A 24600-nucleotide genomic window follows, 5' to 3' on the forward strand; every position below is an offset into this window, starting at 1 on the left:
TTTACGCTAAAATTTTTTTATTGTTTTAAAAAGTAGAGTTGTGACAGAGTCAAACTTTAGCGTAAAGAGCGAGGCGTTGCGGAAGGGACAATCCCTTTCATATACGGAGTAATTTCTGTTCGTTTTAAGTTGTAATGTTGCCCCTTACTTTTAGTTAAAAAAAAACTTGTTTTTTTATTTAATGACAAGTTATTTCAAATGCCACATAAGTTAGGATAACAAGAAGCGTTTTTCCTTTAGTTTTAAATCTTTTTAATTCTCAATACGTTTGGAAAAATCATATTGGCAAAGAAAAATTATATGTACGTTAGCAGGAATGTTGTATCAAAACCCTGAAATGGAGGAATTTTCGAAAGGACTGAAATTTTTCGCATTTACATTCAACATTATAGTTTTTAGACAAGGAATCTCATAATAATCAGCTATCTATTACTGAATTTAATTGAATCAATCAACATAATTGTGTTTAATCTTCTCTCTCGAGCGTAATTATTTCTTTATGTTCTTCTTTTGTCAAAAAAAGTACAAATAAAAGTACAAATTATTTTTTATCCGCAAAAATTAGGCAGCTACTCCCGCCAATGAAAAGAATAATCCCATCGAGATTCATATAGACTAAGACGAACAGTGTCAAAATCTATGTTTACACTTCAATTTATACAAAAAAGACAGATGCGTAAAATAATCAAAAAGAGGCTTTTGCACTTTTTCTTTTTGAAAGCATACCTTCTTCCTTTAGTGTAAAAGAGCCGACCAGAAGCTGGGGCGAGCTGCAAGAATTGCTCAAATTCAGGTCCAAATCATTGGATGAATTGATAGTATTTGGAAGTTCCAAGGCTTCATCAGTCTTAATTTGCAAAGGATCCATCATTTCTGAAATACAGAGGGTTTAATGATACATAAAACGCTACCCAAGACATGATAAGATAATATAGACCATATTAGCAAAAAGTAGAGGCAACATCAAGTCAATAATGGCTGACAACTTAAGAATAATTTTAAATCTATCTTAATAAAGAAAGGGCATCTATAAAAGACATCAAAGGGGACCATAGGACATCCAAAAACGATTCAAATATCTATGGCTCTTACAGATTTTTGGCTTAATGGAGCTCTTTACTCTTCTTTGAAACCCTTGTTTCGTGGAAAAAGTTTTTTAAATCAATTCCTGTTTGTTTTTAATGACATATTGTTTTCGTGGAAAAAAATATATTTTATAGCTCTTTAGTTTTTTTTCTATAAGAATATATAATTTAGCTTGCTATTTTTATGTTGAAAAAACTTTTCCAAATTTTTTTAATTCTGACACAAAAAGTATTGTTCAATCTTTATATTATACCTCCTCTAACTGAGCTAAAAAAAAAACTTAATAATAGTAATCCCAAAAATTTCCACTTAATACCCTCAGTCGTTCTCGATATATTTCCAGATTTCCAGATTAAATTTCAATAGAGTGAATTGAAGTCTACAGTTTTTTAGCTCTGATAAGTTGTATTTTTTGTTAACAAAATTATAAATACCTTTTTAAAAGTGTATCAATACTACTAGTTTTAATGGTTTTTTTGTGCATTTAAACATTTGTCAATATCATTTCCAAAGGTTTAAGTAGCTTCATAGAGGGGGCTGCCAGATAAAACATTTAGAGGTCAAACTCCAGGTCAAAATAAGAATCACTAAACTCTTGAAAAAAATCAACAAATTGAAAATGTGACTGCTTTATTCTAAAAAAAAAAGTACAAAAAGAGACCTAGTTTTGAATCTCTATCTCTATACAAAAAATTTGAGGCAGTTCTCTTTAGGATACGAGAGGTTTAGGCATGTCATCGATGGTGGTACAAATACTGTCATTCAGCAGTGGAGCAAAAGAGGGTTCAGAAAATGTCTCCACAGTAGGCATACGTAGGTGAAATGCTTTAGGAAGAGTTAGCTTGATAGTTTGGATGGAACAAAGTCAGATATATAGTATGAAATATGCTCTGATTTTGTAAAGGGAAAAAGTCGAATTCAACTAAATTTGCTGTTTTTTTAACCTCCACATGATCTGGTTCTAAGATAAACTGGGATTTGTACAATTTTGATGATTCCTAAGGAATTAAGGCCTTTCTATAGAAACATCTTTAACATTCTTGAAAAGTATCCCCTAGATACCAAATATTTCACATAATAGACCTTGTTCAATAGTATGCTGGCTCCAGAAAGGAGGAGACATTAAGGACTCTATCACACACACCATTTACTAGAATAGTTCTGAAGCCATTTTGGATTACACAAACATGGAACGATTCTCATACTTCAATGACTTGCCTTCAGAAAATGGAATAGTCATTGAAAATGTTTTATCAGTTTTCCTCGTTTTTCCACCATTTGGCTCAACTGGCGTTTGGACACAGAAATATACAATATAAATGTACCCGAACGACTTCAGGTTCTAATGAGCAAAAACTTATTTTGGGTTGAGGAAAATTTAGATTAACTCCAACTAAACATTCTATGTAAACTATATAAAAAAAAGTTATTTTAATCTTGATTTGTTAGAAAATTTTACAGTCATTATTTATTAGAAATCGGTTGGCAAACTTAATTGTTTTACAGTTAAAAGCAATGATCAAACTACTACAAATACTGAGTTTTATGTAGACCATGGTAGATATTTTGACAGTATTTAATCCCATAATTCTGTCATTTTTCAAGTTTTTCTTCTACTCAATTCAGAAATTGAGTAGGTAAAATTAACCATAAATAAGATTTTGGTAGTTTAATGTTCCAATGGTTGTTGTCTGAGTATTTCAGTTGTGCAATCGCATTAGTTGTTATATTTTCGAAAAGTCGATTTAAATAGTGAACGAGCAAAACTATGGTCCTTGAGATCATGATTTTTCAGACGTTTAGAGAACGTCTTCTCAAAACTCGAATATTGTCACTAAATTTATGCTGAATAAAGAGTTTATACTTTTTTTTCCATTGATGTTTGCAGTATTATTGTGATCCTAAAAAGATTCCCCAATAAAAGTTTCAAAAAATCACCAAAAAAAGGCAAGAAAAAGAGCAATAAAAAGAGTGTTAGCCCTGTCTCTTAATCAAAGGATTCAAAAATGGCGTAAATATTCTTCTGGTTCTGATGGTTTTGAATATGCTGTTTTTGTAACAGACAATAGACAATGGCATGCAGAATTGATTCAGGAACCTGGTTTGTTACCTATGAAGAGTGTTTTCTTGGTGGTCTTGTTACCACAAACTAGTTGATTCTAACCGACATTAATTTAAAAAAGAAAGATTTTTTTCTGATGGAAGTGAAAAGCAGTGTTTAGACTAAAACAAACAATGATTATTGCCTTAGAGTTTATGTAACACAATTCTACAAAACCAGTCAAATAAACTGACTTGTGATATTTCCCTATATTTGCAGAATTCTGAAAAGCTAGCAGTTTGTACAAAACTGAGCTTGCTTAAGTTTTTTGGGAAATAAACTGTACAGTGCAAGATACTATTGAGAGCCTTATAAATTAGTCTTTTTATTTTGTGCAGGCTACCTAGGGTCTTGTGTACTCCTATTCCTCTTCTGTTATTTTTATTTGGGTTTTCAGTATATTAGTGTCAGTTTTACAAAATTCTGTATCGAAAGAAAGGCGCGACAAGCAATTTTATTTGAACCAGTTTTACAGATACATGAGATAATGACTGTACAGCAATAGCCTAACTCTTATTTATTTTTAGTTTTACTCTTTAATTCCATTAAAATAAAACTTTTTTTAAATTAATATTCCCCAGGTGCCACCAGCCCTAAGAAAATATCTGGGTATACAGCAGTTTCTAAGCATTAATGACAGAAAAGGTCAATACAATGATATTATGTCTAAAAAAAACACAAAAACATTAAATTAATAAAGATACAAATATTAGCAGTAATAGTACTTTGTGCTCTTGTTTAAGCATTATTTCCATTGGAAAAATTTCCAACAGGATGAAACTTCTAAGCAGTTTTTTTCCTAAAATATAAAATATAACTACTAAAATATTTAACGCATGGATAAACCCAGCAATAAGTTAATCTGTGAGCACTTAACTACATATATAGCAAGAAAGACAGTTTTCAGCAAAGTGCAAATTATGTTCTACCCTTTAGAAGGAAAGGGAGCATTACCCTGCTCCTGTTTGTGGTAGTTCTACCCATTTTGAATTGGACTGGGTTATTCATTGTAATTTGTTCTTGCGTTCACCCTGTTCTTGGTTTCAAAAGTTTATTGATAGTGAATCATTGTGGTCCTTCACTGAAAAATTATTTGAATTTATTGTTGGCCACCTTTGGTATAATGTTGTTCTTTGCTTTTCTCAAAAAACCTCTTTTGGGGAAACAGTATCTCTTTTGAGGAAACAGTATTTTCTACTTAACTTAAATCATAGGACTGGCTTTAGCATGGATATCTTCAATCTAAGACAAGTGTTGTGAAGCAGAAGCAGAACTATTGCATTTAACTGGACTTGAATGCAAGGCTAACTTAGTTTAAGCGTAAACGAAAAAAAAACTGTTGTAGTCATTCAATTCTAACTGATAGTTCCAAATAGTTCTATAATTTCTAAAACCACTTCACTTTGTCTCCCACCCCAAATGTGCAAATATATAGTCTAAATCATATATTTCCCATATTTTCTGTTTTTTATTTTATCAATGTTGCTTCTTTGCAGTCAAATCTGCAAAGATTTGACTGCAAAGAAGGTATTGTTGCCTAACTATACCTTATAGAGAGTCCCACTATAGCTTAAATTAAAGGCCAGGTTCTGAGCTACTACATGAGATTCTTTAAATGAAGCTATGACAAGATAGGGATGCAAGTAAAAACAGGAAAATGTTTAATCACTCAATTTTGGATGTTGAATTACATACCATGTAGAGCCAAGACTAGTACTTCTACAGGCTAAAGCATACCCTTTTCATTTATTTATTAATTAGGGACATCAAACTACCATGCCTTTCTCATATTTGAAAAGCTAGTAATTACTTGAAGAAAATCCAACCACTTTTTAATGTTGTAGAGGGTAACTTGAAACCACTAGGCTATAAACTTATACTTAAAACTGACTGGCAGTGTCTTGAATGGCTATGTGGCCCCATACATCAGAATGGAGGAATAGAACAAGCATAAGATCAAGAAATAGCTTCTACTGTTTGTCAATAGTTTATCCACACCATTAATTTAAGTGAACAAGAGCTCAAAACTCATATGGCACTTGTGACAAGGCCGGAAGAGCCAAGAGCTCATATGGCATGAGCTCTAGCAAAATTCTAAGAATCAATAGATTTATTTAAAAGGAAAATCAGAGGCTTAATGCCGGTCGGGATTTAAAATAAGATCTCTGAGTCATGATGTCCTTCTAAATATCAAAATGAAATCCGATCACCCACTCGTAAGTTATGAATACCTCATTTTTCTAGTTTTTTCTCTCTTTTCAGCCCCCCAGATGCTCCCTGACACACCTACCAATTTTCATCGTCCTAGCACGTCCAGAAGCACCAAAGTCACCAAAGCACTGAACCCCGCCCCCTAACTCCCCAAACAGAGCAGATCCAGTACGGTTACATCAATCATGTATCTACGACATTTGCTTATTCTACCCACCAAGTTTCATCCCAATTTCTCCACTCTTAGCGTTTTCTAAGCTTTCCGGTTTCCCCCTCCAACTCTCTTTAACGTCAATAGATGTGGTCAGGATTTGAAACAAGAGCTCTAGGACATTAGTTCCTTCTAAATATCAAATCTCATTAAGATCTGATCACCCATTCTTAAGTTATAAATACCTCAATTTTTCTATTTTTTCCCAATGAACACACACACACACACCCAGCTCCCCCAAAGAGAACGGATCCGTTCCAAATATGTCAATCACGTATCTATAACTTGTGCTTATTCTTCCCATCAAGATTCATCGCGATCTCTCCACTCTAAGCATTTCCAAGATTTCTGCTTTCCATGATTTCTGTTTCCCCCTCCAGCCCCCTATGTCCTCAGATCCAATTCGAATTAAAAATGGAGCATCTGAGACATAAGAATCCCACAACGCACTTCCCACAATCAATAAAAGTGTATTATTGTTCATAATTGCATATATTCATTGTTTGCAGACTGGAGGAGAATAGCGCTTTCAGTGGGTGAAAGGACTTGTTGTTAGTCCATATACCTCCCTACAATTTTTGAAACTGGAAGATCCTTCTATATATCAAGTTTCATTAAGATCTGATCACCAATTCATAAGATAAAGTTACCTTAATCTTCACGTTTTCCAAGAATTCTGGTTTCCCCCTTCAACTCCCCACAATGTCCCGGATCTGGTCGGGATTTCAAATGAGAGCTCTAAAGCACAAGATCCTTCTAAATATCAAATTTCATTAAGATCTGATTACCCGTTCGTAAGTTACAAATACCTCCTGTTTCTAATTTTTCTGAATTACTCCCCCCCCCAACTCCTCTAAAGAGAGCGGATCCGGTCCAGTTATGTCAGTCACGTATCTTGCACTTGTTTTTATTCTTCCCACCAAGTTTCATCCTGATCTCTCCAATTTAAGTGTTTTCCAAGATTTGCCCCCCCCCCCCAATGACGCTGGATCCGGTCGGGATTTAAAATAAGAGATCTTAGTTACGAGGTCCTTCTTAATATGGAATTTCATTAAGATTCAATCACGCCTTCATAAGTTAAAAATACCTCATTTTTCTATTTTATCAGAATTAACCCCCCCCCTCCCCATCTCCCCTAAATAGAGTGGATCCGTTACGGTTATATGAATCACACATCTAGGACTTCTGCTTATTTTTTCAACCAAGTTTCATCCCAATCTCTCCACTCTAAGTATTTTCCAAGGTTTTAGGTCGCCACCCCCAGCTCCCCCCAATGTCACTGGATCCGGTCGGGATTTAAAATAAGAGACCTGAGACATGATATCCTTATAAATATCAAATTCTATTAAGATTCAACCACCCATTTCTAAGTTAAGCATACCTCATTTTTCTAATTTTTCCAATTTAACTGTCCCCCCACTCCTCCTCAGACGGTTGAATTGGGGAAACGACATTTTCTAACTTAATCTGGTCTGGTTTCTGTTACGCCTGCCAAATTCATCGTCCTAGCTTACATGGAAGTGCCTAAACTAGCAAAACCAGGACCAAAAGACTTGGTAGATACCAAGTGCCATAAAAAAAACCTATTGGTGCTATCATCAAGGATATATGATACTTTCCTGTTTCTATACTTAAAAAAAAGACGTTTGAAATAGCAATCATTGACTAATTTTATGACACTTGGATTTTCCATCCAAAAGTTAGAGAATTTTTCTTCAATTATGAAAGTACAGTGTGTTTAGAACCATTTTTTTTTTTTTTTAATTTTTTTAATCTTTCAGGAAATTTCTGTTTTGTTTTAAATATTTGGCTTTAGCTTTATTAAATTCAGCAATAAAAAGACCTATAAAATTTCAAAACTCTCTAATTTAGAAGCGATTTCACATGACTCATGACTTGATACACAAAAATGTAGCATAGGAATAGCATTGAAATATATAAGCTGTGCTTCATTTACTTAACAGCATCATGGCTCCAGCTGGAAAGCACAACTGGGATGTAGAGCTAGCCCCTGGCAGTGTGGATTCTTTGTCCAATCTTTTGCTGCAATCTTGATAGTCAGTTTGTTGCTCTTCCTTGGCATTTGGGTGGGGAAAGGTAGATGATATTTCTGGTAAGGTTGAGTCAGGGTGGGGCCTTGGTTCTTTTGTGGAGGGTTGGGAGATGTGGAAGGCGGTTTCTTCTCAGTAGGGACCCTGTCACTGTCCTGACCATGTATGTTCCTAGGTTCTACTTGTAAGAGATGATTTCTGCCTTGGTCCAGTTACTGTCTTTTCTTTCTTGCATTTAGACTTTGTCTCCCATGGGTATTTTTGGCAGTACTTTCATTTTTTTGTCATAGTATGATTTCTGGCACAGCTTCTGTTTTGTCTGGCCTTCCATGAATACCTTCTGGGAGATTGCTTTTGGCTTAAGATGTTGGTTGGTGCACAGTAGGACCTATCTGAGTTGTCAACTCATAAGAAGTTGGAAGGATGAAGCCAAATTGTAAGGGTGAAGCCAGGTGTGCCCATTTTATGGGCACATCCAGAAAACTATTTCCAAAGCATCAAAGCTCATCAGGCTCATCAGAAAAAGTTTCAAGCACTTGGACAACCATGCTTTTGTAAAACTCTTCAAAGGATTGTCAGAACAACAATAGAGTAGGGGAATGTTACCTGGCGACCCCACTATAAAACAGACTTAGCTGCCATGGAAATGGTCAAAAGACATGCCACCAAACTTCTTCTGGGTTGGAAAGACTAAAGCTATGAAGAATGACTATCCAAACTGAACAAACCCACCCTGAAATATATACAAATGAGAGGAGACTAGATATAGCTAGACAAATAAAGCACAACCTGGAGAAATTGTCTTTCCAGAAGTATTTTCACCCTTCAAAAACATACACCACAAGAGGACATAAATTTTTTTTTATTAAAACCCATAACAGCAAATAGATCAAGGGCCAAATTTTGGAGTGGTTGAGCAGTTGTTGACAGGAAATCACTCCCAGAAAAAGTTATGAAATCTGAAGCCTTAAATAGTTTCAAAAATGGTTCAATCAATTTTGGAGAGAACATTTTTACACACATGACTCATAGACTAGAGTAAGGGTCCCTTGGCCTTGGATTAAATGTGGAATTCAGATAGCCATTGACTCAGAGATACACAACAATGATGAACCAACTGACAGTCACTGAGAGAATGCTGAAACAGGGACATGTCCCTAATGGCACATACGATGCTTTAAGTTCAATTAATTCAAGTATTGTAAAAATAATATTTAATTTAGGGCACATGAATTAGATTAACACCCATTTTAACTATCTGTTATAAATTAGCTTTGATTTGCATAGGGTCAAAGGCAGGGGCTAATTTGGACCCAATCCCCTGATGCTTCAAACTTCTTTGAATTACTGGACACTCCCTAATCAAATTATCTAGCATTTTTCACTATCATCTTCTCCCTTCCTAGGAAGAAAAAAACAAATCAATTATGACTTCTAATTTAGTTTTCTTTTTATGATAGCCCTATCCTATCCTATACACCTTTAAGAAATACTTGAAAAAAAAAACCACCAAGTGTGTCATGGGCCTAAAAGGCTGTCAGACTTAAAAAAAGCATATAAAGACAATAAATTATCATAAAGAATTGAAATGTTAGGAAGAAAAAAACAAATCAATTATGACTTCTAATTTAGTTTTCTTTTTATGACTTCACAATCCTATCCTATACACCTTTAAGAAATACTTGAAAAAAAACACACCAAGTGTGTCAGGGGGCTAAAAGGCTGTCATACTTAAAAAAGCATATAAAGACAATAAATTATCATAAAGTATTGAAATGTTGGGATATTACTGGAATTATAGTCTGTACAAGGTTAAAGATAAACTAAACAAATTTTACCCTATAATTCATAAGAAGTACCTTATTTTACCAGATTTACTAACTAGGATTATATTTAACAGCAATTTTGCAACTGTAGGTTTAAACCCCTTATCCCTCTGGATAAAGGTTTGCATAGACATTTCAGGGTATATATTTGAAAATTTGAGGGGTGGGGCAAAGTTCTTTTCTAGCACAAAATAATTGTACATTAAGATACATTATCAAATTCTGCTTCTAAAGCTATCTTGATATTATGTTAATTAAAAATATTACTACTTACTTATTAAGATGAAAATGTTAGACAGAATTACCAATATTTGTATCTTTACTAGGATTAGTATCATTTAGGGTTGCCAAGATTCAACTGTCACAGCAGTATCCATTTTATTTAGAAACATATTTGAATAGTGAGTCAAATGGTATAGAAGCCAACTCTTCTGTAAATATAGTATGGTATTTATTTTTAAATCATTATACTATAGATTTTTTATAGTAGTTTATATGAATTCATTAATACAGTCCTTTGAAATTTGTAAGTTAACAACACAATTACATAAGTAGGAAAGTTGCTATATTATTTGATACCTTTTTTATGCACTTTTATAATTTAATTATTGCTTGTGCAGTAAAGTACAGGATGAGCCCTTAAAAGGCTCAAAACAGCTCATGGGAACTAAAAGTTTAAAGCCTGTTTCTAAATAACTGCATAGTGAGAAAAAATTGGTATTTGTAGAAATGGTAATTGTTGTTTTTTTTTATCTCAATAACAAAATTTTGTTTTGAAGAAAAGGTAGAATTGTAGTTTAGCTACTTTTACTATCTTTGACAGGGGTTAGGTTAGGAAAATGAAATTTTCAGCAATGGATCTAGGTCCAAATGCATACTCTGGGGAGGAATGGTCAAGCTTGTAAGTTAACTCTTATCTAGTTTTTGAGTCTTAGAAATTCGTCTACCAGAAAGATAAGACATAGGAATTTAGACAAAACATCATTTTAGCTTATTTTTCAGTTTCAGGCTTTTCTTCTCTGGTTTCAACCTTGAAAATGCAATTTCTTTTACTTGAGTAGAATTATAAGCAGTTGCAATTGTTTTTGTTTTTTTCAGTTTAAGAAATGTATTTACAGATGTTTGAAACCTCATAAATTGGAACTGAGCAAAGTTGTGAAGCTGAAAACTCTTTTCTTGTACTTTATCAAAGCAGAAGGTATATTCTGCAGGGTTTTACTTTTACTGTACTCTAGAGGGAAAAGAAGCAGAATGATGTACTTCAAAATACCTTTCCAAGACAAATGTCTGTAGATCCATCCTTGAAAGTTTCACTTTCTTAACCTAACCCCTTTCCAAAATAGCAATAAGTAGGTAAACTAGAATTTTACCTGCGTTATATAGCCTAGGCATGTGGCAATATAGGCTACAGTATTTTTTAGAAACTTGTTTGAAAACTTTTGATTAGAATAATTTGCACTGTTATATTTTTGGGTTCCATTAGGGTAAAATTCTAGTTAATTGACTTCCTGCTATCTCGGAAAGGGCTTAGGTTAGGAAAATGCAACTTTCAGGGATGGGCCTACAGGCTAAAGTATGTCCCAGGGAGGTATTTTAAAGTACCCACCTCCACTCCTTCTCCCTCTAGAGGGCCCTGAAATTTGCCTACATGACAGGTCTATACCTATTGAAATTTTGATAGAACAACATTTTACCTTAATTTTCAGTCACTAGTTGCTTTTTCTCTGCCTTTATTTCTGAAAAATGCAATTCCTGTTATTGGAGTAGAATTTTGAGCTCCCGAGAAGGTATTTTAAAGTACTCACCTCCACTCCTTCTCCCTCTAGAGGGCCCTGAAATTTGCCTGCATGACAGGTCTATACCTATTGAAATTTTGACAAAACAACATTTTACCTTAATTTTTAGTTACTAGTTGCTTTTTCTCTGCCTTTAGTTCTAAAAATGCAATTCCTGTTATTTGAGTAGAATTTTGAGCCATATCAATGTGTTTTGTTTTTTTTTTTCAAAATTTAGGAAATGTATTTGTACATCTTTAAAACCTTATAAAATAGAATTGAGCAAAGTTATGAAGCTGAAAACAATTTTGTTGTACTTCAATTAAGCAGAAGATCTATTTTGCAAGGTTTCCATTTTATAACACACATATTTTTAAAGGTCATCAAAGGTCAGGGCCCTCCAGAGGGAGAAGGAGTGGAGGTAGTTGCTTCAAAAAACCTTCCCATGACATACTTTTGTCTGTAGATTCATCCCTGAAAGTTTCATTTTCCTAAACAAAACCCATTCTGAGATAGGAAGAAGTCAATTAATTAGAATTTTACTGGTAAAATTCTAGTCCATTGACTTCTTGCTATCTTGGAAAGCTGTTGGGCTAGTGAATTGAAACTTTCAAGGATATGTCTACAGGCTAAAGTATATCCTGAGAAGTTATTTTGAGGTCCCTAACTATACCCCTTACCCCCACTTCTATATAATGTAGCTTTTTGTGTATTACAGCTTATATTTTGGTCAAATTTGATCCTATATTACTATTGAAAGTGTAAATCCTTACTTACATTTGAAAAATTCATCTTTTCACTGTTTTTTAAGCTACCTTTTATGGTATAGTTCTAAATGGAATGTAAGCATTTAAATGAACCCCTTGTTTGAAACGTCTTATCTTTAAATGGCTTTACACAGTGGTAATACAGGTAAGACATTTTAAGGGGCTTCTCACTCAAAATTATGATTTGTTGCTGCAATTGGGTAAGGCTTGTGTTATATGTGTGTCAGTAACATCTATTTTGTAAATCATAACAGCATAGAAAAAGTCAATTTCTTCAAGAAGGCCCAATAATGATTCTTAGAAACCTGAAGAGAGGCAAAACAGAAATTTAGTGGGAAAAATAAGTACAAGTCCTAAATACATGATTGACATAACCGTAACAGATATGCTCTCTTTGGGGGAATTTTTTTTGGGGGAGGTTCATTAAAAAAAAATAGAAAGATGTATTTGTAACTTACAAATGCGTGATCAGATCTTAATGAACTTTGATATTTAGAAGGATCTTCTGCTTTGGAGCTCTTATTTTAAATCCATTAGATCAAATATCTTCAAAATCATGCTTCCTATCTTTCTTTTTAAGGAGGTTAAGGTGTGGGTACTGAAAGAAATAACCAAATTCACTTGGAAAAGGGATATCCAGAGGGCGGACACTTGTTTTTCTTAGTCTCCCAGTTCTTCTTTCAATTTCCAAGCAGAAATAGACTGTATGGTTTTCTGCTGCACCTACATCAAATAAGTGTGGTACATAATTGTGTTATACATTGTGCCATGAGTCTTATGTCTTATGCCCCCCCCCAAAGAGAGCATATCTGTTATGGTTATGTCAATCATGTATTTAGGACTTGTGCTTATTTTTCCCACTAAATTTATGTTTTGCCTCTCTTCAGGTTTCTAAGAATCATTATTGGGCCTTCTTGAAAAAATTGACTTTTTCTATGCTGTTATGATTTACAAAATAGATGTTATTGACACACATATAACATAAGCCTTACCCAATTATAGCAACAAATCATAATTTTGAGTGAGAAGCCCCTTAAAATTTCAATGTCATGCCTCTATTAACCCTTTGTAAAGCCATTTAAAGATAAGACATTTTAAACAGCAGTTCATTTAAATGCCTACATTCCATTTTGAACTATACCATACAAGGTAATAATTGTATTTCAATGCTGGTGAACTAATTATGGAATATAGTAGCTTAAAAAACAGTGAAAAGTTGAATTTTTCAAAGGTAAGCATGGAGTTACACTTATAATAGTAATATAGGATCAAATTTGACCAAAACATAAGCTGTAATGCACAAAAAGCTGTGTTATATAGAGGAGGGGGAAGGGGTATTGTTAGGGACCTCAAAATAACTTCTCAGGATATACTTTAGCCTGTAGACACATCCCTGAAAGTTTCAATTCACTAGCCCAACAACAGTAAAATTCTAGTTAATTGACTTCTTGCTGTCTCAGAAAGGGCTTAGGTTAGGAAAGTGAAGCTTTCAGGGATGGGTCTACAGGCTAAAGTATGTGTTGGGAAGCTATTTTAAAGTACCCACCTCTACTCCTTCTCCCTCTAGAGGGCCCTGAAATTTGCCTACATGACAGGTCTATACCTATTGAAATTTTGACAAAACAACATTTTACCTTAATTTTCAGTTACTAGTTGCTTTTACTCTGCCTTTAGTTCTGAAAATGCAATTCTTGTTTTTTGAGTAGAATTCTGAACCATATCAATGTTGTTTTTTTTTTTGAAATTTGGGATATGTATTTGCATATCTTTAAGACCTTATAAAACTGAATTGAGCAAAGTTATGAAGCTGAAAACAATTTAGTTGTACTTTAATTAAGCAGAAGATCTATTTTGCAAGGTTTCACTTTTATAACACATGTATTTAAAAGGTCACCAAAGGTCAGGGCCCTTTAGAGGGAGGAGTGGAGGTAGTTGCTTCAAATACCTTCCTGGGACATACTTTAATCTGTAGATTCATCCCTGAAAGTTTCATTTTCCTAACCTAAACCCTTTCTGAGATAGAAAGAAGTCAATTAACTAGAATTTTACTGCAATTCCTGTTACTTGAGTAGAATTTTGAGCCATAATCAATGTTTTTTTTTCAAAATTTAGGAAATATATTTGCATATCTTTAAAACCTTATAAAATGGAACTGAGAAAAGTTGTGAAGCTGATAACAATTTCATTGTACTTCATTCAAGCAGAAGATCTATTTTGCAAGGTTTCACATTTATAACACACATATTCAAAATATCTTCCTGGGACATACTTTAGTCTGTTTTTTCTGTTGTTAATTTTCAGTTACTAGTTGCTTTTTCTCTGCCTTTAGTTCTGAAAATGCAATTCCTGTTTATTGAGTAGAATTTTGAGCCATATCAATGTTTTTTTTCAAAATTTAGGAAATGTATTTGTATATCTTTAAACCCTTATAAAAATGGGATTGAGCAAAGATATGAAGCTGAAAAAAATTTTGTTGCATTTCAATTAAGCAGAAGATCTATTTTGGAAGGTTTCAATTTTATAACACATATAGCCTATTTTCAAAGGTCATCAAAGGTCAAGGCCCTCTAGAGGGAGAAGGAGTGGAGGTAAGTACTTCAAAATACCTTCCCTGGACATACTTTAGCCTGTAGACCCATCCCTGAAAGTTTCATTTTCCTAATCTAAACCCTTTCCAAGATAGGGTAAGACGACCGGTACTCGGTCACTTTGTTCACTCTTCACACTTTTTGACATTCAATCTACTATAACTACTTTATTATACCACCTAGAAATTTGATTTTTCTACTGTTAGAATTGTCTCTGTTTTTTGAACAAGTAGGTCATTAATTTGAATAGTTTTGCTTATACAGCGCTACATATTTTTGAATTTAGCAAAAGCTATCAGTTCAGCTAATACTCGTCATATAGTTTCTCCTATTGACAAAGATATTACGCAATAATACAGTATCTAAGTCAGAGCCTTGCTATTTCTCGGTCACTTCCAAAAAACCCGTTTAGACATTCTTTGCTGAGATCTATGACTCAGGCCCTTTGTCTCGTTATTAGACATTTTAATGTTTTGAAATTTGTTATTTCAAATTGGATTTTCAGAGCGAAAATAGTGGATCCAGGATTTTCTTTGGGGGGATGGGGCACATAATAGGTGCTTTGATAAACTTGCGAACAAAGAAATACCTGCAATTAAAAGGGAATCTTGACAATTATGCGTCATACATAGGCCTAGGTAGTGGAAATGGTCTAAAGTGGTAAGGAGTTTGGCCTTTATTTTAATACAACCGGTTATATTTAATACATTATTTAATACAAACCGTTCAAACTGCTCAATGCATCAGCTCTTTGTCTCAATACATATTAATTTTTAAAAGGTTAATTATTTTTGGATAAATTTGAGAAATATGTTATTTTAAATTGGATTTTTAGAGAAAAAATAGTGGATTCAGGAAATTTTTTTGGGGGCGGGGGGGCGCATAATAGGCTGCTTGGATAAACAAAATTTTTATAAATTTTCTCAAACTCGTAACTTTTGATGGGTAAGTCTAAACTTGATAAAACTTATGTATTTAAAATCAGCATTAAAATGCAATTCTTTTGATGTAACTATTGTTATAAAAATTCAGTTTTTTAGTTTCGGCTACTATTGACCCGGGTCACTCCTTACTACAGTTCGTTACCACGAACTGTTTGATTAGCCATAATTTGACGTCAGCAACTATTCGATTTTAATTCATTGGATCTCTTGAATTCTCTTGAAATTTTTTCTTGAATTTACTGGTCATTTTGGGATACACATGAAAACAAGAGCTAAGAGCTCATATGGCACTTGTGACAAGGTCGGAAGAGCCAAGAGCTCATATGGCATGAGCTCTAGCAAAAGTCTAAGAATCAATAGATTGTTTTAAAAGGAAAATCAGGGGCTTAATGCCGGTTGGGATTTAAAATAAGAGCTCTGAGTCACGAGGTCCTAAATATCAAAATTCATTAAGATCCTATCACCTACTCGTACGTTAAAAATACCTCAATTTTTCTAATTTTTCCCCTCCCTTCAGCCTCCATATGGCCGAATCGGGGAATCAAGGAAATCAAATCAATTTGTACTGTTCCCTGACGCGCCTACCAATTTTCATCGTCCTAGCATGTCCAGAAGCACCAAACTCGCCAAAGCACTGAACCCCACCACCTAACTCCCCCAAAGAGAGTGGATCCAGTCCGGTCACGTCAGTCACGTATCTACGACATTTATAAGCGTTTTCCAAGAATTCCGGTCTCCCCTTAATATCAACAGATTTGGTCAGGATTTGAAATAAGAGCTCTAGGACATGAGTTCCTTCTAAATATCAAATTTCACTAAGATCCAGTTAAAAATACCTCAATTTTTCTAATTTTTCCAAATTAATAATCCCCAGCTCCCCCAAAGAGAACGTATCCGTACCAATTATGTCAATCTCGTATCTATAACTTGTGCATATTCTTTCCACCAAGTTTTATCCTGATCTCTCCGCTTTAACCGTTTTCCAAGATTTCCGCCCCGCCCCCCCAATGACACTGGATCCGGTCGGGATATAAAATAAGAGAATTTGAGTTTCAAGGTCCTTCTAAATATGAAATTTCATTAAGATACGATCACTCTTTCGTAAGTTAAAAATACCTCATTTTTTCTAATATTTTAGAATTAAATCTCCCCCCCCCCCAACTCCCTCAAAGAGAGCAGATCCGTCCCAGTTATATCAATCCCGTATTTAATACTTGTGCTTATTTTTCCCACCAAGTTTCATCCTGATCCCTCCACTCTAAGCATTTTCAAAGATTTTAGGTTCCGCCCCCCAACTTCCCCTTCCCCGGATCCGGTCAGAATGTGAAATAAGATCTCTGAGACATGATATCCTTCCAAATATAAAATTTCATTAAGATCCGATCACTCCTTCGTAAGTTAAAAATAATTCATTTTTCTAATTTTTCAGAATTAACCCTCCCCTCCCCCCGCAGCTCCCCGAAAGAGAGTGGGCCCATTTAGGTTATGTCAATCATGTTTCTAGGACTTGTGCTTATTTTTCCCACCAAGTTTCACCCCAATCCCTCCACACTAAGCGTTTTGCAAGATTTTAAGTTCCCCCCTCAATTCCCCCCAATGTCACCGGATCCAGTCGGGATTTAAAATAAGAGCTCTGAGACACGATATCCTTCTAAACTTCAAATTTCATTAAGATCCGATCACTCCTTCGTAAGTAAAAAATACCTCATTTTTTCTATTTTTTTTTAGAATTAACCGTCCCTCCCAACTCACCCAAACAGAGCAGATCTGTGCCGGTTATGTCAATAACGTATCTTGGAGTTCTGCTTATTTTTCCCACCAAGTTTCATCCCGAACCCTCCACACTAAGCGTGTTCCCAGATTTTAGGTTCCCCCCTCCAACTCCTCCCAACTTCACCGGATCTGGTCAGGATTTAAAATAAGAGCTCTGAGACACAATATCCTTCCAAACATCAAATTTCATTAAGATCCCATCACACGTTCGTAAGTTAAAAATACTTCATTTTTTCTATTTTTTACGAATTAACCGGCCCCCACTCCCCCCCCCAGATGGTCAAATTGGGAAAACGACTATTTCTAATTTAATCTGGTCTGGTCTCTGATACGTCTGCCAAATTTCATCGTCCTAACTTACCTGGAAGTGCCTAAAGTAGCAAAACCGCGACAGACCGACAGAATTTGCTATTGCTATATGTCACTTGGTTAATACAAAGTGCCATAAAAATATAGGTTATCAATGATAGCAAGACCGAACCCAGGAACCAGGACTAGGTCCCCTCCCTCTCCCTCCAAAAAATGTTTATCCAACACAAAAAGATGTTTAAAGCATAAAACGTGTGAAATCCAACATTTTATGTATAAAACATTTTATGGTCGGGTGGAGGGGGATACGTGGGAGGATCCTTCCAAGGGGTGGATTTATCACGGGGAAGCGCATTTCCAAAAAGGGGATGCTGGATTTTCCAGCTTTATTTGAAAAAAAAACATTTTTGGTTACTTTTTAAGTAACCAAAAAATTCGAGGGAAATTAGGCCACCTCCCCCGCCCCTTATTGATCAAAATTGTCCGATCAAAAGTTTGAAAACACAATTTAGCCATACAAAAATAATATGCAAATTTCGTTTTAATTATTCAGTTACGATGAGCCAAAATCAAAATCTACATTAATTCAAATGCGTTCAGAAATTAAATAAAAAAAGTTTGTTTCCGTGAAAGTAAGGAGCGGCATTAAAACTTAAAACGGATAGAAATGACTCCGTATATAAAAGGGGCTGTCCCCTCCTCAACGCCCCGCTCTTTATGCTAAAGTTTTCTATTGTTTTAAAAAGTACAACTGTGACAAAGAGATAAATTTTAGCGTAAGGAGTGGGGGCGTTGATGAGGAGACAGCCCCTTTCATATACTGAACCCATAAAGGAGGATGAAGGGATTAGACCTTCCTGCTCCCCCAAAAAAATTTCTCCAACACAAGAGACGTATTAAAAATACATTTGTTTTTTAAGGTTTCTTTTTGCAACCCCTCCCCCCAGCAAGCCTTAAATGGTATTAAAGTTAAAATAAACCAACCCAAGTTTTTTTTTAAACTTTTAATAGACTTCTAAATTGCATTTTGAGATCCGATGACAGGTTATGGTTTTAAACCGACAAGACCGGAAAGATAACGAATAAAGTTTGTGCGTAATGTATCAAGAAATAATAAATATTAGGGTGGCATTTCGGGTTTGGTCAAAGCACCTGCTATTGAAAGTTGTAAGAGAATTAATAGTAGATCTGAAAACGCTTTGACTGCGTAATTGTTTTGAATATGGGAAGCAATTAATTTTGGGTTTACTCCCAAAGCAATTAATTTACGTGCACGGAATAGTTCGTACAGTCGAGAAAATACTAGGGAAATTATTGAAGAAAAATTATCGTTAATACAAGAAAGTTCGAGAGATCTGGAGTGCGTGTTGATGGGGGATTTTAATGCGAATACCGGTATGGAGGCTGAGATCTTAGATGTGTTGATCCCAGATTTAGGTGATTTTGTCCCAATTTGTTGTAGAATACCACGAAGTAACAAGGATGAAAAAACAAAAATAAATATATGGCGAAGAAAGCTCCTGGCGCTTTGTGGGGAACATGATCTGATGATTACTTGCCTTTCGGGACCAACTCCTAGTGTTGTAGATTATGCGCTAATTAAAACGCTATTTGTACCTGAATCAATTAATATGGGAACATTAGCTTTAGTTAGATCTGATCGTAGAGCTATTAAGCTTCAGCTGAAGGTTGGGCAGTTTCAGGACCGCGTCCCACGAGTAAGAAATTTCTACAATGTGGGGTTTAGAAAAGTAGGTTTAGAAAAACGAATTATAAATTATTTAACAGATAAGATATTGAGGCATTTAAAAGAGAGCTCTTGGAATCGCATGTAAAAAATAAGTTGAAAGCGTTAGAGGACAATGAAAAAGATGCACATGGTGTAATTATGCAGTTAAATGAAATAAATGAGCAGTTGTGTAGAGTCGTGTGGCCTGCCAAAAAAATATAAAAAAGAATGAGCCATATTTTGATTTGAATTGCAAGTTAATTAAATTAAAAAAAAACTATTTTTTAGTAACTGAAAGTAAGGAGCCACATTAAAAGTTAAAACGAGCAGAAATTAGTCCGTGAATAACAGGGGCTGTTCCCTTCTCAACGCCCCGCTCTTTACGCTAAAGTTTGACTCTTTCTCTCAATTCTGCTTTATTAAACAGTAAAAAACTTTAGCGTAAAGAGCGGGGCGTTGAGAAGGGAACAAACTAGTTTTTTATATTTAATTTCTGAACATTTTTGAATTAATGCATGTTTGATTTTGGCTCTCCGCACATAAATTATGAAAATGAAATTTGTATATTAATTCTTTTTTTGGCTAAATGGCTTTCTCTTAGTTTTGATCAGACAATTTTGAGAAATAAGGGGTGGGGGAGGAGGCCTAATTACCCTCCAATTTTTTGGCAACTAGAACTTTTAATTTTTATCGAACATTTTTATTAGTAAAAAATATACGTAACTTAAGAATTAACTTGCATAATGAACTTTTATATTCTTATATTTTTATTCCGTATATGAGGGGGTTTATCCCTTCGTTAATACCTCACTCTTTACACTAAAGCTTAAATTTTGTCCCAACTCTTTAAGAATGACCCCTGAATCAGAAAGGCCGTAAAATAAAGTTGAAATTACTAAAAATACTTTAGCGTAAAGAGCGAGGTATCTAGGAGGAGATGAACCCCTCATATATGTAATAATCTCTGTTCGTTTTAAGTTTTAATGCTATCCCTTACTTTCAGTTGAAAAAACTTCTTCATATTTATTTTTTCATTGATTTTTTATAATAATACTAGAAAATCCTGCGCCCCCTTCATTGAATTTCTCTTCCCCTGTGACATATTCCTCCAAAGAAAGATCCTCTCGCATATCCCCCTCCCCTCGACCTCCCCCCAACCCAAAATAGTCCCCCTGAAAAACTGTACACTTCCCAATAACCATTACTGTGTATAAACACTGGTCAAAGTTTGTAACTTGCAGCCCCTCTCCTGGGGACTGAGGGGGAGTAAGTCATCCCAAAGACATATTTATTAAGGTTTTCGACTATGCTGATCGAATTGGCTATCTCAAAATTTTGATCCGTTGACTTTGGGGAAAAAATGAGCGTTGGAGGGGGCCTAGGTGCCATCCAATTTTTTGAACAGTTTCCTTGTTTGGCCTGTGCTAGCATTGATTTGCAAGATGAAGATCTGCATTATATTGTGAATATTTGGAAAATATACATGAGGATATGCAAACTCGGTTTAGTGACCTACTCGGGATGGATATACCGATTTAGGTTTCAATTCCTTTCGAAGTTAATGTTGCCGAAATAGACATATCTTTGCATGAGCCCCTCAACGAAATACAAAGTGATGAAATAATGCATGCAAAATTCAAAGATGAAAAGTACAATATATGGAAAACAACCGACATTGCTACAAAGTACCCTTTGCTTTTCCTATGTCTTATCTTGTTGAAGCGGCATTTAGTCGTGTTTCTCAAATGTTATCGAAAGATCGCAATAGACTTGACATTGTGAAAAGGGGTGATCTTCGACTATCATTAACATCAATAGAACCAAATATAAATAAACTCGCCGAGAAGAATCGACCACTGGGATCTCATTGAATATTAAATTAAAAAAAAGTTGATTGTAACGGTAAGTAAGGAGCGACATTAAAACTTAAAACGAACCGAAATTACTCCGCATATGAAAGGGCTTTTTCTCCTCAATGCCTCGCTCTTTACGCTGAAGTTTGACCCTTTCTCTTAACTCTACTTTTTAAAACAGTAAGAAACCTTAGCGTAAAGAGCGGGGCGTTGAGGAGGAAAAGTCCCTTTCACATACGGAGTAATTTCTGTTCGTTTTAAGTTTTAATGTCGATCCTTACTTACCGTTACAAAAACTTGTTTTTTTGTATTTAATTTCTGGACGTTTTTGAATTAATGCATTTTTTGATCTTGGCTCTCCGCACATAAATAATTAAAACGAAATTTGCATATTAATTAATTGCAATTAATCGGAAGATTTTGAGAAAAAAGAAGCGAAGGAGAAGGCCTAGTTGCCCTCCAAGTTTTTGACTACTCAAAAAAGTAACTAGAACTTTTAATTTTTTACAAACGTTTTCATTGGTAAAAAAATATACGTAACTTACGAATTAACTTACGTAACAAACTTCTATATTCGTATGTTTTAATTGCGTATATGAGGGGGTTCAACACTCGTCGATACCTCGCTCTTTACACTAAAGCTTAGATTGTGTCCCAATTCCTTAAGAATGACCTCTGAAACACAAAGGCCGTAGAATAAATAGTTGAAATTACTAAAAATACTTTAGCGGAAAGAGTGAGGTATAACGAGGTTTTAATGCTGCTCCTTATAGACATATCTTTGCATGAGCCCCTCAACGAAATACAAAGTGATGAAATAATGCATGCAAAATTCAAAGGTGAAAAGTACAATATATGGAAAACAACCGACATTGCTACAAAGTACCCTTTGCTCTGGGATAAAGCGCAGTTCTACGTTATTGCTTTTCCTACGTCTTATCTTGTTGAAGCGGCATTTAGTCGTGTTTCTCAAATGTTATCAAAAGATCGCAATAGACTTGACATTGTGAAAAGGGGTGATCTTCGATATCATTAACATCAATATAACCAAATATAAATAAACTCGCCGAGAAGAATCGACCACTGGGATCTCATTGAATATTAAATTAAAAAAAAAGTTTATTGTAACGGTAAGTAAGGAGCGACATTAAAACTTAAAACGAACAGAAATTACTCCGCATATGAAAGGGCTTTTTCTCCTCAATGCCTCGCTCTTTACGCTGAAGTTTGACCCTTTCTCTTAACTCTACTTTTTAAAACAGTAAGAAACCTTAGCGTAAAGAGCGGGGCGTTGAGGAGGAAAAGTCCCTTTCATATACGGAGTAATTTCTGTTCGTTTTAAGTTTTAATGTCGCTCCTTACTTTCATTTCAAAAAACTTATTTTTTTTTATTTAATTTCTGAAAGTTTTGAATTGATGCATGTCTGAATTTGGCTCTCCATACATAAATTATTAAAATATAATTTGCATATTATTTTTTTTTTTTGCTAAATGGCTTTCTCTTAGTTTTGATCAGACGATTTTGAGAAATGAGGGGTGGGGAAGGAGGCCTAGTTGCCCTCCAATTTTTCGGTTACTTAAAAAGGCAACTAGAACTTTTAATTTTTAACGAACGTTTTTATTTGTAAAACATATACGTAACTTAAAAATTAACTTACGTAACAAACTTTTATATTCTTATATTTTTGATTATATATATGAGGGGATTTGTCCCCTCGTTAATACCTCGCTCTTCACACTAAATCTTAAGTTTTGTCCCAATTCTTTAAGAATAACCCCTGAATCAGAAAGGCCGTAGAATAAATAGTTGAAATTACTAAAAATAATTTAGCATAAAGAGCGAAGTATTTATCTCCTCCTAAATACCTCGCTCTTTGTGGTAAAGTATTTTTAGAACCCCTAATATGCGTAATAATCTCTGTTCGTTTTAAGTTTTAATGCTTCTCCTTACTTTCAATTGAAAAAAAATTTTCATGTTTATATTTTCATTGCTGTTTTTTTTTAATAGTAATGCTAGAAAACAATGCGCCATTTCCATTGAATTTCTCTTCCCCAATGAAATATTCCTCCAAGGAAAGATCCTCCTATATAGCCCCCTCCCCTGAACCCCACACCCAAACCAAAAAAATTCCCCTGAAAATGTCGGTACACTTCCCAATAACCATTACTGTATGTAAACATTGGTCAAAGTTTGTAACTTGCAGCCCCTCCCCAAAGACGTAGATATGGTAAGTCATCCCCAAAGACATAGTTATTATGGTTTTCGACTATGCGGAACAAAATGGCTATCTCAAAATTTTTATCCGTTGACTTTGGGAGAAAAATGAGCGTGGAAGATTCCCTCCGATTTTTTTTGGTTACTTAAAAAGTAAACAAAAATGTTTTTTTTTTTAAATAATGCTGTAAAATCCAGCAACTCTTCATGAAAATGCTCTTCCCTGTGGTAAATTCACCCATAGAAACATCCTCTCACGTATCCCACTTCCCCTGACCATAAAATTTTTTATACATTAAACGTTGGATCTCACACGTTTTATACTTTAAACGTCTTTGTGTTGGAGAAATTTTTGGAGGGAGGGGACTGTTTTTCTAACTTGTTTTTCTAAGAAAATTTTTTTTCTAGCTTGTAATTCGATTTCCCGAAAATATTTGTCGCACGTTGGGATCCCTCATGATCTTAAAAAGGATCACAACTTAAGTGAAAACAGATCTTTCTTCAAATATAAGTATGCTACAAGAGTAGCCTATGTTTGAGTTGGAATCGTAGCCTATGCAAAAAAAAAATATGGAAGGAATTAACAGCTAGAATTTTTTTTATCAGAATGTTTCAATCCAAAATTTGAGATAGCATCCTGCTTTCTATGGCTGTAATGAGAGAAAGGTTAAGATGGCTAGGGCACGCTTTGTGGAAAAAGGATGAATTATTACCAAATACAGTCCTTTTTGGCTGGCCGTCTAGGGCTAAACAGAAAGCTGGTCATCCGCGGTTGGTGTGGGAGGATTTCATGAAGAAATATGGGGATTCATGGGGAATATGGGGAGGATATATATATATATATATATATATATATATATATATATATATATATATATATATATATATATATATATATATATATATAGCAGGCACGTACGCAAGAAATTTTTTTTCGGGGGGGGGGGGAACCTCGAAACAGCAGATATAAAGTAGTAATTTTTTATTTAGTAATGCAAAAAGCACGTATATCGGAAAATACAGATTAACTTTAATTTGTAGTATTGTAGCGGATGGGGGGAAGAAGACTGGAGCCTCAAAAGTACGTTTTAGGCTCAGGTTGTGTTCATAGCGATTTAGAATCAGTGATTAATCTATTATATCCCACTGAAAGGGAAATTT

At 34.6% G+C, this 24600-nt stretch overlaps 1 long non-coding RNA gene across 1 annotated transcript in view; it reads right to left on the reverse strand.

Moving 5' to 3' along the window:
* Nucleotides 1–638: 638 nt before the first annotated feature.
* Nucleotides 639–24600, reverse strand: part of LOC136041943 (uncharacterized) — a 29251-nt gene continuing 5289 nt past the window's right edge. Inside the window, exon 2 of the long non-coding RNA XR_010621134.1 lies at nucleotides 639–873. This is a non-coding gene — a long non-coding RNA (uncharacterized LOC136041943). The remainder of the gene's footprint in view (nucleotides 874–24600) is intronic.

Source organism: Artemia franciscana, unplaced genomic scaffold (genome assembly GCF_032884065.1).
Source record: "Artemia franciscana unplaced genomic scaffold, ASM3288406v1 PGA_scaffold_50, whole genome shotgun sequence".
NCBI lineage: Eukaryota > Metazoa > Arthropoda > Branchiopoda > Anostraca > Artemiidae > Artemia > Artemia franciscana.